Raw genomic sequence first — 15,113 nt, 5'->3', positions numbered from 1 at the left:
TATGCATGTGTGTGTCTATATATATATATATATATATATATATATACAGATGAGTGTCTGTGTGTGTGTATATGCATGCCTCTGTGTGTGTGTGTGGTGCTTGCTTTTATGTGTATTTTTAATTTAATACTTTTTTACCCTAACATTTAAATACATCAACACAGCAGGGATCTAATATTAATAGACTTATACTATAAACATATGTTTCATATATACTTTGAGATAATTTATAAATACATAGCAAATGACATCTCCACATGTTCAAAACCTGCTTCTGAGAGAAAAAAAATTTAAATCATTAACTATTTATGAAAGTGAAAAAAAATAATTATGATAATTTATAGGTTCAGATGGCTGTGTGGTAAGAAGTTTGCTTCCCAACCATATGGTTCTGGGTTCAGTCCTATTGCATGATACCAAGCTACTACAGCCTCAGGTTGATCAATGCTTTGTGGGTGAAATTTGGTAGACAAAAACCGGAAGAAGCTCATTGTTTGTGTGTGTGCATGTGTGCGTGTGTGTGTGTGTGTACATAGTTTACATGAAGCATTGTTTGATATATAAATTGAAAGTCACTTGACCCTGTTATCTCCCCTACTGTCCCTCTCGCGTCTGACCACTGTCCGAAGTCAGGACGCCATGATAGATCGTTAGCTCCTACACGCATTTTTTTTCTCTCCTTGTCTTTTTCTGTGTATCTTTCTGTCAAAGAGCGTAGGCTTGAAACGTAAAAGTTTTTTTCTGTTCCTGAGCGCTAAACTAATACATTTGTTTGTTTGTACTCCACCTGCCTTCGTCTTTTGTTTATTTTCGTAAACTTTCCCGTGATGTATAAATATATGTATGTATGTCCATTTTCAGTTTTATTTCAAGATTTCTTGCCAATAGAGAAAGAACTGGTTTCTAACCTAGATCCAAGGTTCCTTCATTGGAATTCCAAAAACACTAACAGGGTATTTTTGTATGTATGCATGTATACATGCAGATTTGTATGTTTTGTTTTATGTGTGTATTTTCATGTATACAGTTGCATATCTAGACATGCTCATATATATTTAAAATGTATGTATGTATGTATGTATTTATGTATTTTTGGATCTTCTATATATATGAAGAATTTTCCTCCATCTGGCTGTTTTTCTCTCTACAAAACGAAAAGTTGCATTATGGAACTGTCATTTTAACAAGATTTTTTTATTTATTTATCACCCAATGAGATACATCCACACTGCCGGAAGCTCCTGTATCAGATTTTGTGTGTCCCACAAGAGGAGTCGATGCAGGATGTGTCGAAACAATTGTTGTGATTAATAATATATTCTCGTATATTCCATCTTCTGTCTTTAATTATGTATGTATGTATGTATGTATGTATGTATGTATGTATGTATGTATGTATGTATGTATGTATGTATGTATGTGTGTATGTATGTGTGTATGTAGGTGAATGTGCGAATGTTTTTGTCTTCTTGTCTTAACATCACGTGGTAGTTGTAAAATAGTTGTTACTATCATACAAACGGTGTCATTCAATTCCAATGAAAAAATACAACAGCAAAAAAAAATACTGATTTTACTTTAATTTCTATAAACCCAAGAATCATCAGTCTCCATCAAGGATCTTCCATAAGAAAATCAAGATGGGCTCAATATAAAGCAGTGTTGGGAAGTTGAAGTATGATATGTTATCTAATTGCTGCCATATTTCATAACTACTACTTTATTCATCATTTTCTGACGAATGAATGAAAGCCGTTGTTAATCTTTGAATATTTTCAGATCAGAAGAATGAAGCTGTAACAGTTTGATTCTCCATAGACTTCAACATAATCAGCACAAAATTAATGGCAAGAATTTCTGACATAAACATGAAATTAAAGATTTATTTTTTATAGGAAGAGAAAAAACTTAACTTAACCCCTTAGCATTCAGATCCCTCTGTCAAATCTGATGCTTATTTATTCACTTTGTATAGAATAAATCATGCGTTATCTTATAGCTTCAAGATTTCAATGGTGTGATTGTTTATTTTTTGAATGACATTATAGGATAGGTATAAGAGGCCAGATCTGGTCAGTTTGAACATAAAACAGGTAAAATATTTTGGCCGGATACAGCCAGCTTAACTCTTTCATTACCGAATTTATTTTGAGATGCTCTGTGTTTCTTTCAATTAATTTTAAATATAACAAAGAATTTAGTAAAATAACTTAGTTATCATTAAGCTAGTGTTAAGAACATAAACTGTGAGTATTAATTCTATACACACACTCACATACATGCACTCACACAAACACATGCACACACTCACACACACACACACACACACACATACACACACACATACACAACTCAAGAACAAGGTGGTGAGGGTATTAAATCAGACAACAGTTAAAATCTACTATCCAAATAATTCCATAATCCACTGTCTTGGGTTGGTACTTATTTTATTGATCTTCAAAAGATAAACAGCATAGTCAATCTTGGTAAAATTTGAACCCAGAGCACAGAAAACTAAAACAAGTATTACAAGGCATTTTGCCCTATGTTATAACAACCTTGCCAACTCACCACCTTGGTCTTCAACTAAGTATCCTTCTGGGATTCAGAACTAGGTTACAGATTTGTTTTACTGAGAATTTATTTCTGCAACTATGCTACCTGTCATAAAAAATAGTGATAATGAAAGTTGGTACAGCATGTTGAACTACTTAACTGTGAATAAGCATTATAAAAAAAAAAATTGCAGTGTGTCTCCCTTGAGAGTTAAATGTAGCAGATAAGCACTAATAATCAAGTGTTTGGGCTTTTCTGGGTTTTTTTTGTTTCTATTATTATTATTATTATTATTATTATTATTATTATTATTATTATTATTATTATTATTATTATTATATTCACTTCTGATTTATCTACGTTTATATCATGTCTCAGCTCCATCCTACAGTTTAGAGATGCAAGACTTACCTCAACACATGAACTATTCCAAGAATTGCTCCAACTGAATACTTTCTCAGAAGTTTTGCATTTGCAGTTTTGATGCCAGAATCTTGTTCTTTTTCAGATGGCTCCCACTGTACCAATCATAATTAGTACCACACTCACTTTTGAGGCTCTATGGGATTTTTTTCACTTCCAATTCTAAGTCTTGGTACTTTCCGACTTTCTCATCCTCTGTCTTAACAATATATTTGTCTGCAAGTATAGTATGTTGATGCAGGTCCATTCTTTGGACCCCTACATTAAGAGAGTGATATCTGGTTGGTGTTGCAGCTTTTTGTCTGTGTATATTGGCATTTCCCATGTGAGTTTCACCCGATCATTTTCTGCTGTTGGCAAAGGTTGGTACTCATACTTGTTGACACATTTCTTCTTGCACAACTCCCAATGTATTCACACTGCTACTTTGTACTCCTTTGGGGCAAGTTTTGAGCATCCACTAATTATATGTCTGTCTCAGATGATTTTCCACATAGTCTACACAAAGGAGATGCTGCTGTCTTATCAATGCTACACTTGACTGCGTTAGTGCATAAAGCATGTTCACTTTTCTTATCTGCTCATCATCATTATTTTTTAATATTATTATTGTTGTTGTTATTGTTATTATTTCTATAAAAAAATAGGCAGGTCATTAGTAAGCTTTTATTAGAGTTAACTCTTTAGCATTCAAATTGGCCCAAATATCCAGCCCAAATATTCTACCTGTTTTTGTTCAACTGGACAGATCTGGCTTCTCACATCCACCCAACATCTTATTCATAAATAAACGATAAAATCAATGAAATCTTAAAGTTACAAGATAATGCATGATTAATTCAAAACAATGTGAATAAATAAGCTTTATACTTAACAGAATAATGAAACTGCTCAAAGGTTAAATAGCTTGTTTGAACTTAACTTATAATCATTGTTCAGTATATCCCTTAATTTGTTCAGCCAGCAGAAGAACAATAACAAACCAGCAAGAGAACCTCTACATGATCTCTCAGCTTGCAAGAAATAGCAACCAAATCTTCCTCAAATAATACCCTACTACTTTAACTTTTGCATGCCCTGTGTATCATATGTTACACAGGACATATTTCCCCAGCATCCATGCATCATATTTGATATCACATTCTCAATTTTTTCAATCACCGGAGTAACTTGGGAGTTACTAAAGGAAAGCTTTATATTACTCAAAATGTATAAAACAAGGGTTGACTAATGTAAAAGGCATCTATGTTGGTAACACATAATTTTCTTCAAATCTTCAGACAATTATTTTCCCTTTGGTGCCATTTTAATCACAATGGAGAATATTTTCACCAAGGTACATAAATCAGAATTCCTGCCGATGCAATAGCAATCACCTGTGCAAAAATACCAGGAGAAATAATTTATTAGAATTGGAATTATCAGCAATATCTGAATTTAATAAAAAAAGTGGATAAAATATTGAATATAGCAAAGCTCCTTTAGAGTGTACATATTTTTGTAACATTTGAAAATTAATATTTTATTCATATCTTTAAAAATGTTTGTTTTGTGTTCCAAATTTGTGTAATATTTGCATGCGTGATATATTTTATTCAGTATAAATTTCATTTGATTTCTTTTGATATTATCAGAGTAATAGCAATTTTACTGAATTTTTTTAGGGGTGTACATACTTCTGCGAGATACTGTATATTGCATATATATATTGATATATATGTATATATATATATATTTACATAAATATATTACATACAATATATACCTATACATATTTGTACAAGCACAAACATAAAGACACACACACACACAAACAAACACACATACATATTTATATGTATATATATGTATGTATTTATCTGCTTGGCAATTGGTGATGGTCTATTTATGTCCCTATAATTTTGCAGTTGGGCAAAGCATACCTATGGAATAAGCATCAGTCTTAAAAAAATTAGTAGTGCAGTTGATTTGTTCAACTTAACCCTTCAAAACAGTGCCCCAACATGGCCACAAGACAATAAATGAAATAAATATGAGGTGGAAGATAAAAGAAAAGCTATAACAAGAAAAGAACATTCTAGCAAGAACATACCATTTCAAACATAAAACAGATGGCAACGAAGTTCCAAAAACCTCAGGAGTAAAACTACTTAAATAATAAACTACTAGGATATTTAGAGATCTAGGATTAATTCTTTCATAAGATCAGTTTGGCTTTCAGTTTTCATCAAATAGAATAAGATTAAAACTCATCTAAATCTGGTGCAGTGAATTTGGAGCATAACTTTTAAATGCTTTTGTTAAAACAGATCTATACACAACAGGGAGTACTCTGATAATAGTAACATTCCTATTGTTCTATTAACTTTACTTAGAAGACACTATGGTATCATTTCTATGAATGTTTTCAGGTTGACTGAGAGGAAACGCATGATCAAGTTTATAATATAAGAGTCATTGTAAGTATTTTGCCACCTTTGGTCTTTAAGCAAAAGTATTAATTCTATATGCTATTATCTAGAATCTTAAACTAACAAAGGGCAACTCTGCTCAAAACATTAGGTAATTCTTCACTTTGCAGAACACTAATTTTGTTGGAATCAGGCATAGCCATGTGGTTTAAGAATTTAATTTCAAAACATGTGATTTCAGATTTGATTCTTCTCTGTGACATCTTGGATTAGTGTCTTCTACCATGACTGCATGATAACTAATGCCTTGTAAATAAAACTTGGTAGATGGAAACTGCACAGATGCATGCACATGTACACATACACACACATGCATGGATATGCACACACACTCATACACACACATTCATATACACACACTCATTTACATGCACTCACACAAACACATGCACACACACACACACACACACACACACACACACACACTCATGCAAACACACATACAAAAAGAGGGATAGAGTGACAGAGAAAAACAGAGACAAAGACAGACAGATAGACAGATAGACAGACAGACAGACAGTTAGATAGATAGATAATAATTCACAGTTGTGTGTGTGTGTGTGCCTATGTATGTGCACTTATGTGTGTATCAGCAACATATGAGAGCATCAATGCATTAAATAAAAATATAGCCCTCTCTACAACAAGTCGACTTTACTATTCCACTTTACGAGGTCATTACAATAAATACAAGATGAAGGCTAGCACAATATATCAAAGATTCCAGAAGGCAATGGCTCGACAAGGCTTAGATTTCTTAATAATAAAAGGATCTTCATCATTCCACAGAAAAAAAAAAAACACAAAAGTTTTCCGGCCCTTCCTGACTGATAAAGTGCAAATTACATTAAGTAACCAGATACCATTAAATACTATAATTAATGCTATGTAGAATGTCAAATAACTATGGAGGAAATCAGTAATGAACAGTATCAAGTAATTAATGCAAGAAAGCAAATCCAATAATTAAGAGCATTAATTATTCAATTAATAATTTTATTAATTAATTCCAAGAATGTTATTTAGATGTGAAAACTTAATTTCACATTCCTGACAAATTTTAAAGTAAACAACTTATGTGATTTTCATAGAAACCTTTGCATACTTTTACCAAAGTCAAAATTTGCTTCAAAATGACAAGGTTTTTTTGTTTTGATCTTAGAAATATTTCAATTTTAGCCCTTTAGCATCTTAACCAGCCATATTCAGTTTATGTTCAAACTGGCTAGGTATCACCTTTCATACCTACTCTACAATGTCATTCTTAAAATAAGCAATCACATCATGGAAATCTCCAAGCTATGAGATAATGCTTGGTTAATTGAAAACAATGTGAACAAATAAGCATTACTTTTGAAAGAGTAATCTAAATGCTAAAGGGTAAAGCTTCTGCTAGAATTTTACAACACACAGGTATACCTAAAAGAGAACACTTATACCACATCTCTTCTGTCAAGAACTGCAATCTTCTGGAAATTTCTTCCAGCCTACGTGTTTTTTGCACCACACACACACACACATATATATATCTTGCAGAAGTTCAAACTAAACATTCATGGCATTGGTCTTACTTGTCTGAAAGACTTGTGTATGTTAAAGGATTTAATCTTTTTATGGCAGAAATCAGATATATCTCCTCATAATATCATTACCCTTAACTGCAGAAAGCAGTTTAATATACCAATCAGTCTTTTCTTTAGGAATGTCACATTTGAAACTATTTTTGTTGGTAGTGTGCTAAGAAGCTTGATTCCCAACCACATAGTTCCATGTTCAAGTCCCACTGCATAAAGCTGTGATCAAGTGTCTTCAATTATAGCCTTGGGCCAACCGAAGCCTTGTGAGTAGATTTGGTAGACAGAAGCTGAAAGAAACCTGTCTCATATAATCCCTTTGTCTGTCCGTAAGGCGGCCAGCTGACAGAAATGTTAGCATGTCAGGTGAAATGCTTAGCGGTATTTCGTCTGCTGTTACGTTCTGAGTTCAAATTCTGCCATGGTTGACTTTGCTTTTCATCCTTTCGGGGTCGATAAATTAAGTACCAGTTCTTTACTGGGGTCGATCTAATCGACTTAATCCCTTTGTCTGTCCTTATTTGTCCCTTCTATGTTTAGCCCCCTGTGGGCAATAAAGAAATAAGAAACCTGTCATATGTGTGTGTGTGTGTGTGTGTCTGTGCCTGTGTTTGTCCTATACCACCACTTGACAACCAGTGCTAATGTGTTTACATCCCTGTAAATTAGCAGTTCAGCAAAAGAGACCAATAAAATAAGTACTAAGTTTACAAAAAAAATAAGTCCTGGGGGTGATTTGTTCAGCTAAAACCTCTCGAGGCAGTGCCCCAGCATTGTCGTAGTCAAATGAAGCAAGTAAAAGATAAAAGATTAAGTTTAGTAAGGCAATGTGACTTTCAGAAAATATCTATTTTATTTATTTATTTACTTTTTGTAGAAATTTTGGTATTTAATTCATTAATGGTATTTAATTTTACTTAATGGTATTTAATCATGATATTTAATTTTACAGTTAAAAGTTTAACATATAAACACAAGGACGCAATTTTGTAAAGAAAGAAGGATTATAATCAGGTTATTAAGTGATGCAGATAATCTGTGTGGGTCACCAGTGGCCCATACCAAAGCCTTGTGTCTTACTGTATTGTTGCAAAATGCGCTTAAAAGAAAATTCATATTTAGTGGTTCATGTGGGGTTTTTTTGTCTCCATGTGTTGTAAGATCTGAGTAAAACGATTGGCATTAGGAAGGGCATCCATCCATAAAATACTGAACCAAAAGACCCATCTAATTTTCTAAATGACTTTTGACCATAATTACTGCCTTAGTTACTACCAGCATGGAAAAGCAAATGTAAAACAAAGATTGTGGTAGTGGTGGTGGTAGCGGTAGTGGTGGTGGTGGTGGTGTGATGGTGAACATGGTAGTGAGGAAGAGGAGGAAGTGACAACGATAATAGCAACAAAGGCAATAACAACAATACCACCAGTACCAACGCCAACACCACTGCTGCTACTGATGATAGCAATGATGTCAACAATAATGATGATGATGATGACGATGTGATCCACATTAAAGTTTTGTGGATCAACTTCAGTAAAAGGTTTTGCAATCATTGGATTAAATTGGACAAATACATCCATGACTGGTGGCATTTGAAGTCAAACTGCAGAGGAACAAAACTAAATATTATATGGCATTTATCTAGTGTTCTGCTGTTTCTGCCAGCTCACCAACTTCGTCAGATTAGACTAATGGTTCTTGACCATTTTATTACCTATGAGTGGTTCTCAACCATTTTACCTATGAACCCCTTTTACTCAGGTGAACCCCCCCATACCCATTTGATATTTTAAAAATCCTATTGCGTTTTTATAATTAAATATTATAAGGAATTGTATTAAAAAATTGTTGAGATATTTCGTGTGTCGTAAAAATATAACCATTTTAATGCAAATAAATTTTAACAAAATCTTACATGGATCCCCAAAAGTCATATGGACCCTGGCTGTGAATTAGGCAATACTTTCTCATATAGCCACAATGTAACAGATTTTCAAGAGGTCTATACTGTCAATTGTATCTTTTCCAGAATATAACTGGTGGTTATCTTATTGACCCCTAAGTGATGTAAGATAACGCAGATGCTTGCAGAATTTGAACAAAGAATGTGTAGGGGCAATCCTAAAATATGTTAGGCAACTAGTTTAGCACTCAACAAATTTCTGTTAACTCACAGCTCTTAATGGCAGGGAACAATTGATTATATCAAACCCAATACTTAGCTATAACTTCATTTTACCAAACCTGGAGTGATAAAAGGTACAGTTGCCTCAGCAGGATTCAAACTTAGAATATAAAGAACATAAGAAATTTAATTAGAAAGACTTTGGCAAACCTTACATTATGGTGAAGACACTTGCCCAAGGTGTAGCACAATGAGCTTGGATTTGAAACTACATAGTAGTCAGGTAAATTTCTTAACCACAAAGCCATGTGAATGCCAGCTTCTTCTCCATATGCCATCCCTTCTTTATCGTATCCCCCAAACTCACACTAAATTCTTTTTTCTATATCTTTCCTATCCAGAACCACAGCTTTTCTTGCAGATAATTGACAGAATCATGAGATAATTAAATCAAATACCTTGTGAATATTAGTTCTAGGTCACTGTGCACTGAGTTCAAATACTGCTGAAGTCAACTTCACCATTCCTCCATTTGAGGTTAATAAAGTACCTGCCTGAAGAATGGATTAGCAGAATTGTTAGGGCAACAAACAAGATATCTTGCAGTATCTATTCCCAAGGGAGAAGTAAGTGGGCCTCACAATTGGTTGGAGTTTGCAAGCCCAATAGCGACTTACATATATGTACTGATTATAAAATAGGTGTGAAACCCAGTATTTGTTTTGATTTGTATTCTTCACCTAATGTTGAGACAGCATTACACAAGCTGATAGGCATTTAGTATGGACTAAACATATTACATTGTTTGAAAGATTGAACAAAGATTTGAGTAAATGACCTGTTGTACAAATATCTGATACAACCAAGGCTGTTGTTACCATAGACACAAGTCAAAATTCAATATCTGGTATACTTTCCCAAAATGCACATGCAGTTCTATACTTATGATGGTATTTGACACAGGCCCAAAAGAATTATTCTAATACTGAGTGAAAAATTTTGGCAAGTATTTGGCTTATTAGGTTGAAAATTTTTCTTAAAACTGGACCATGGACCGCTAGAATTTATATTTAATCCCAGGTAAGAGCTGCCAAAAGTTACATCAGCAAGAATATCAAGATGGATAATTCAATTTGCTACATATGATTGTTAAATATTGTGTGCTAAAGGCTATACAAATCTTCATGTAGTTGCTCTGGTTTAAAGAAATTATAAAGGATGAAAATAATGTTGCTTCTACATCCTTTGTCCATTGGGTAGAAACTGTCTTAGTAATGTTAGAAGAACTGCAAGAAGAAATGAAAAAATGATGTAATCCTTTATAAGATAGCAAATAGATTCAAATCAAATAGATAGAGCAATTGCTCTGTAAATGAAAGACTGTTCAAGGCCATTAGACTTTCTGTAGAGAATGAAATAATTTACAATAGTGATGTTGTTGTACTTCCTACAGAATTGTAATAAAATTCTATTAAGATTGCACATGATGAGGTCCAATGTGGTGAAGCGACAATTTGAAATAAGTTGAGATTGGAAGCTTGGCAGCCTAGATATTGTCATGATTTTGGAAGATTATGTTAGAAATGTTTTTAAATGTTGTAAGATTAAACTTATACAGAAGATTACAGAGCATACTTGGCCAGTTAAAGAGAAGGCTTGGTCACATGTACATATTGGTCATGCTTACATACAAACTGTTGGTTTAGTGCCCATCTTGGTTGGCACCATTTTTGTGGGGTGACCAGAAGTAGTGAGATTCGGAGACAGATCTGCTAAAACTGTGATCAATGTTTTAAGGAACATTTTTGCAAGAAACTGGGTTCCTCATGTATTGGTTTCTGACAATGCAGTTGAATTTTGTGATGAAAAATTGTTAGAAATATTGTCATAAAAGTGGTTTGTAAACCCTTTAAAACATCACCATATCTTTTATCCCCTAATGGTCTTATTGAACAAATGGTAGAGGCAGTGAAAAATGAAAATGAGAATTAAAGCCTTTTCTAAACAATTTGGATCCATTGATGCTTGTTTGTCAAAGTTTCTTCTTAAGTACAGCTCCTTTCTACATTCTCTAAAAAAGAAAATCCTTCAGCATTGATGGGATATCAAATAAGGACATCACTGACAATATCATTTGCTGTTGACCTTCCATTATGGTACATGTCTAAATTAGGTGCTATTCCTGAAGGAGCTCGTTATTTAATGCAAAATGACAGAAATACATCATTAGCTGTGAAGAATGATTGAACTGTTCTAGTGTACAATGACCCAATAAGAAAATGTGCAGAGGAAGATGCACAAAGTAGAGTACAAGAATCTACAAAGATGTTAGAAGTTGCTTTACTTGGCAATCAAAAGTTAAAGTCAGCGGCAAACCACAAAATGATCTGAGAAGAAGCCAAAGCGTGAACAATGATATGAGTAGATGAAGTTTCACTGATAATTGAAAGAACAACTTTCATCACTGACAACTTTGACTAATAATAATTTGTGAGGGCTGCTTATGGCAAGGAACAACAGATGGAGTGTGTTCAGCTTTAAAAAAACACAACAGTGATGTCATGGTTATGCAAATTATGGTAACTTGGTATACAAGCTGATCAAAGATATTTAAGGATAGTAGTACAACTTTTTGATTAGTACTATATAAGACGACATGACTGCTAATGACTCTTCCATTTGTTGCTTATCTAATTTCTTTTAGTAGTGTCACATTTAATATTTCAAATGATAAATTCATTAGTTTATTAATTAATGAAAAATCATGTTTTATATTCCTGCTTGCAAGAAGGAGAAAATAAAAGATGGAAGAGAAAATATTATTGTTTCAAAGTTTGATACAAGGCCAGCAATGTTTTAGAGGGAGGGTGTTAGTCAATTACATCAACACATGTACTTGACCAGTACTTTATTTCATCAACCCCAGAAGCTTGAAATGTAAGGCTGACTCTGGTGAAATGTGAACTCACTGTTAAGCATTTTACTCAACACGCTAACAATTCTGCCAGTTCACTGCCTTAATAGCATATAATGCCTTAATAGCATATAATATTGATTTCAAATTTTGGCACAAGGGCAGCAACTTCAAGGGTAGGAATAATCAATTACATTAACCCCAGTGTTTAATAGGTACTTATTTTATCAACACTGAAAGAATGAAAGGCAAAGTTAATCTCAGCAGAATTTGAACTCAGAACAAGAAGACAGAAGAAAGGGCACCAAGTATTTTGCCTGGCATGCTAATGATTTTCTCAGCTCTCCACCTTCCAATGCCATTTAACATTCTTAATAATTTTAAGGCAGCAAGCTGGAAGAATCATTAACCCACCAAGCAAAATGCTTAGCAGTATTTCATCTGTATTTACATTCGGAATTCAAATTCTGCCAAGGTTGACATTGCCTTTCATCCTTTTCAGGGTTGATAAAACAAGTACCAGTTGAACGCTGGGGTCAATTTAATTGACTTACCCCTCCACCTTGTGTCAAAATTTGAAGCCTTACGGCCTTGAGTCATAATTTGAAGCCTATATTATTATTACTTTCAAGGTAGCAAGCTGGCAGAATCATTTGCACAGCAGCAGCGAGCTGGCAGAAACATTAGCATGCCGGGCGAAATGCTTTGCAGTATTTCATCTGTTGCTACATTCTGAGTTCAAATTCTGCTGAGGTCGACTTTGCCTTTCATCCTTTCGGGGTCGATAAATTAAGTACCAGTTACGCACTGGGGTCGATATGCTTAGCAGTATTTCATCTGTCACTACATTCTGAGTTCAAATTCTGCCGAGGTCGACTTTGCCTTTCATCCTTTCGGGGTCGATAAATTAAGTACCAGTTATGCACTGGGGTCGATATGCTTAGCAGTATTTCATCTGTCACTACATTCTGAGTTCAAATTCTGCCGAGGTCGACTTTGCCTTTCATCCTTTTGGGGTCGATAAATTAAGTACCAGTTACGCACTGGGGTTGATATGCTTAGCAGTATTTCATCTGTCACTATATTCTGAGTTCAAATTCTGCCGAGGTCGACTTTGCCTTTCATCCTTTCGGGGTCGATAAATTAAGTACCAGTTATGCACTGGGGTCGATATGCTTAGCAGTATTTCATCTGTCACTACATTCTGAGTTCAAATTCTGCCGAGGTCAACTTTGCCTTTCATCCTTTCGGGGTCGATAAATTAAGTACCAGTTACGCACTGGGGTCGATATGCTTAGCAGTATTTCATCTGTCACTATATTCTGAGTTCAAATTCTGCCGAGGTCGACTTTGCCTTTCATCCTTTCGGGGTCGATAAATTAAGTACCAGTTACGCACTGGGGTCGATATAATCGACTTAATCCGCTTGTCTGTCCTTGTTTGTCCCCTCTGTGTTTAGCCCCTTGTGGGCAGTAAAGAAATAAAAATCATTTGCACAGCAGACAAAATGCATAGCAGTATTTTATCAGCCTTTATGTTTTATATTCAAATTCCACCAGGGTTGACTTTGTATTTCGTTCTTTTGGGGTGGATGAAATAAATACCAGATGAACACTGGGGTCAATGTAATCCATTTCATATCTGGTAAGTTCACTGTCATCAATTCAGGGAAAGTTCACCATACAGATTTTTTGATATAATTTTTCAACTTCAATTTTTCTCATCTTTTTTTCAATAAAATTAGTTTTTAACTATTAATGGAGAGAAACAATGAATATATTTTCTTGGTAAACTTCCCTAAAAGTGAACTTTCTTCATGGTGAATATATGGTGTTGAACTCTCCAGTGATGAGCTGATGGTGGGGAACTTACCTGTAATCAATTAAGTTACCCACTTCCCTGAAATTATTGGCCAGGGCTGGCTCAATGTACTGGCAACTCAGGCAGTCATCTGGGGTGCCATGTGCTAGGGGGCACCAAGGAGGGCATGACAAAGACAAAGAAATTTCCACAACTGTCAGCTTGTCCATGCCAAAATTCAGCTTGCCTGGGGTGCCAGAAACTCTAGGGCTGGCCCTGTTATTGGCCTTGTGCTAAAATTTGTAGCCAATATTATAATTACTTTTATTGCGGGGAAAAATTCTCACCAAAAATTTGTTGCATTACCAATCTTTAACCATCACAGAAACAAATGTTCTTTTATGAGATGAGAATATTTTCAAAATTGATTATTTAATTGCTAGGACAGTGGATTGGCAGAATTGTTAGAGTATCAGACAAAATGCCTTGAGGTAATTCTTCCAGTTCTCTATGTCTTGAATTCAAATTTCACTGAAATCAATTTTACTTTTATCCTTTCAGAATTGATAAAATAAAGTACCAGTTATATAATGGGCTTGATGGTATTAGCTATCCTCTTCCCCCCAAATTGCTGGCTTTGTGCCAAAAGTAAAGACAGTGATTAATGATATTTTATTTTGCTATTTTAGTTCTTTTAGTGGTTTCAGTAAATGAGTTGTGGTCATGCTGAAGCACTTCTTTATAAAGAAAAACGTTAAAAGCACATCCAAACGTAGGGTGTAACCGGTCCTCTTAAGAGTACCCCACATTCATTGGACAATGAACTTTGCTTACAAAACCTGTTGAGGCAAGTGTAAACAAACCAAAATCACTGACGTGGCCGATAACAGTACTGCCTGACTGGCACTTGTGCCAGTGGAACGTTAAAAGCACATCCGAGCGTAATCGTTGCCAGGGCCATGGATTGGCTCCCGTGCCGGTGATACATGGAAAGCACCATTCGAGCATGATCGTTGCCAGTGTGATAAACAACATTCGAGTGTGGTCATTTCCAGTGCCGCTGGACTGGCTCCCATGCAGGTAACATGTAAAAATACCTTTTGAGCGTGAGTGTGGTTGTTGCCAGAACCGCCTGACTGGCCCTCATGCTGGTGGCATGTAAAAAGCACCCACTACATTCTCAGAGTGGTTGGCGTTAGGAAGGGCATCCAACTGTAGAAACTTTACCAGGCCAGATTGAGCCTGGT

Source organism: Octopus sinensis, linkage group LG8 (genome assembly GCF_006345805.1).
Source record: "Octopus sinensis linkage group LG8, ASM634580v1, whole genome shotgun sequence".
NCBI classification, from domain to species: domain Eukaryota; kingdom Metazoa; phylum Mollusca; class Cephalopoda; order Octopoda; family Octopodidae; genus Octopus; species Octopus sinensis.
Note: the sequence above shows the minus strand (reverse complement) of the source record.